Raw genomic sequence first — 2,500 nt, forward strand, 5'->3', positions numbered from 1 at the left:
CCAGCACTTTGGGAGGCCGAGGTGGGTGGATCACGAGGTCGGGAGATCCAGACCAGCCTGGCTAACACGGCGAAACCCCGTCTCTACTAAAACTACAAAACATGAGCCGGGCGTGGTGGCGGGCGGCTGTAGTCCCAGCTACTTGGGAGGCTGAGGCAGGAGAATGGCGTGAACCCGGGAGGCGGAGCTTGCAGTGAGCCGAGATCTTGCCAGTGAACTCCAGGTTGGGTGACAGCGAGACTCCGTCTGGAAGTAAAAGGAAAGAGAGAAGGAAGGAAGGAAGGAAGGAAGGAAGGAAGGAAGGAAGGAAGGAAGGAAGGAAGGAAGGAAGGAAGGAAGGAAGGAAGGGAGGGAGGGAGGGAGGGAGGGAGGGAGGGAGGGAGGGAGGGAGGGAGGGAGGGAAGGAAGGAAAGAAAGAAAGAATAAAGGAAGAAAAGAAAGAAAGAAAGAAAAGAAAGGAGCAAAGAGACAAGAAAGAAAGAGAAAGGAAAAAAGAAAGTGAGAAAGAAAAGCAAGAAAAAAGGAAAGAATGAAATAAAGAAAGAGAAAGAGAGAGAGGGATAGGAGAAAGAAAGAAAGAAGGAAGGAAAGAAGAAAGAAAGAGAAAGAAAGAAAAGGAAGATAGCAAGGGAAGAAAAAGAAAAGACTGAAAGAAAGAAGGAAAGAAAGAGAGAGAAAGAGCAAGCAAGAAAGAGGGAGAGATAAAGAAAGAAGGAAAAAAGTAGGAAGGAAAGAAAGAAAGATAGAGAGGAAGAAAGAAAGAAAGAAAGAAAGAAGGAAAGACAGAAGAACGCAGGAAAGAAAGAGAGAGAGATACAGAAAGAAAGGAAAGATAGCAAGGGAAGAAAAAGAAAAGAATGAAAGTAAGAAGGAAAGAAAGAAAGACAGAAAGAGAGAGAAAGAGCGAGATAGAAAGAGGGAGAGATAGAAAGAAAGAAGGAAAGAAAGAAAGAAACGAAAGAAAGAGAGAAAGAAAGAAGGAAAGAAAGAAAGGAGAGTGAGAGAAGGGAAGAAAGGAAGGTAGAAGAGAAAGAAAGAGAAGAAAGCAAGCCAAAAAGCCTACAGCACCCGGTATTCCCAGGCGGTCTCCCATCCAAGTACTAACCAGGCCCGACCCTGCTTAGCTTCCGAGATCAGACGAGATCGGGCGCGTTCAGGGTGGTATGGCCGTAGACGCCGGCACAGGCGCCTGGCTGCCCCAAGAGCCTCGCCCAGCCATGCTCAGCCCGCACCACCAGCCCGGGGTCGTCGTGCTGGGATCGGGATCCCGGAGCCTCTCGCCTGCTGCCTTCTCCCGGCTCCCAAGCTCCCGAGCTTCCACCACGTCGGGCCCGCTCGGAACAGGGAGTGTTCCGAGGCGTCAGGGCCCAGAGCCCACGATCCTGGGACCCCGTCCGGTCCTCCGCCCTGTCGCGGAGGTATTCTTTGGGATACCTGGCCGCTCAGGAGTCCTGGAGTCCTGCGAGGCCCCCTCTTGCCCCCGCCCCCACCCAGAGCCGTCGAGGCTGGCGAAGGGCGAACAGCGTATCAAGTATCTTCTCTGACCACAACAAAATAGAGTTAAAAATCAATAATGCAAGTCAAACTGATAAACTGACCTGTTTTCTTTTTGGAAAGTAAAGAACGCACTGCTATGGTCTGAATGTCCCCCAAAATTTATACGCTGAAATTTATTTGCCAATATGATAGTATTAAGGGGTGGGCACTGGCCTGGGGTGGTGGCTAACGCTGTCATCCCAGCACTTTGGAAGGGAAAGGCAGTCAGATTGTTCGAGCCCAGGAGTTCAAGACCAGCCAGGGCAAAATGGCAAAACTTGTCTCTACAAAAGACACAAAATTAGGTGGGCGTGGTGGTGCAGGCCTGTAGTCCCAGCTACTCAGGAGGCTGAAGCAGGAGGACTGGTTGAGCCTGGGAGGTCAAGGCTGCAGTGAGCCATGATCAGGCTACAGGCTACTGCACTCCAGTAGGGGCAATAGAATGAGACCCTGCCTCAAAAACAAACAAACAACAACAACAACAACAACAACAAGAACAACAACAAAAATAAAGGGTAAAAAGGTGGATTCTTTAGGAGGCGATTATCTCGTGAGGGTAGAAGTCCTTATGGATGAAATTAGAGCCCTTAGAAAAGGACTTGAGTGGGTTCATTCCCTCCGTCTCCTCCGTGTGGGGACACAATGTTCTTCCCCGCTGAGAGATGAAGCAACGTTGTGTCATCTTGGAAGGAGAGACTGGGCCCTCGTTAGACACTCAATGGGCTGATGACTTGACCTTGGACACCCCAGCCTTGAGAACTGAGAGAAATAAATGTCTGTTTTTTATAAATTATCCAGTCTCAGGTATTTGAAGAGATTAAGATATTTTCTTAAACAACCAATGGGTTAGAGAAGAAACCACAAGAGAAATCAGAACATACAGTTGGGTGTCAGTATCCACAGGGGATTGGTTCCAGGACCCCATAAGTAGGCCAAAATCCACACAGAGTCAAGTCTTGCAGTT

At 49.0% G+C, this 2,500-nt stretch overlaps 1 non-coding gene across 1 annotated transcript; it reads right to left on the reverse strand.

Annotated features, from left to right (window-relative positions):
- Positions 1-1,056: 1,056 nt before the first annotated feature.
- On the reverse strand, positions 1,057-1,175 carry LOC140710342 (5S ribosomal RNA). The gene has a single exon (XR_012091339.1). It is a non-coding gene; the product is annotated as a 5S ribosomal RNA (ribosomal RNA).
- Between the last annotated feature and the right edge of the window lie 1,325 nt (positions 1,176-2,500).

The sequence above is a fragment of the Chlorocebus sabaeus genome, chromosome 25, assembly GCF_047675955.1.
Source record: "Chlorocebus sabaeus isolate Y175 chromosome 25, mChlSab1.0.hap1, whole genome shotgun sequence".
Taxonomy (NCBI): Eukaryota; Metazoa; Chordata; class Mammalia; order Primates; family Cercopithecidae; genus Chlorocebus; species Chlorocebus sabaeus.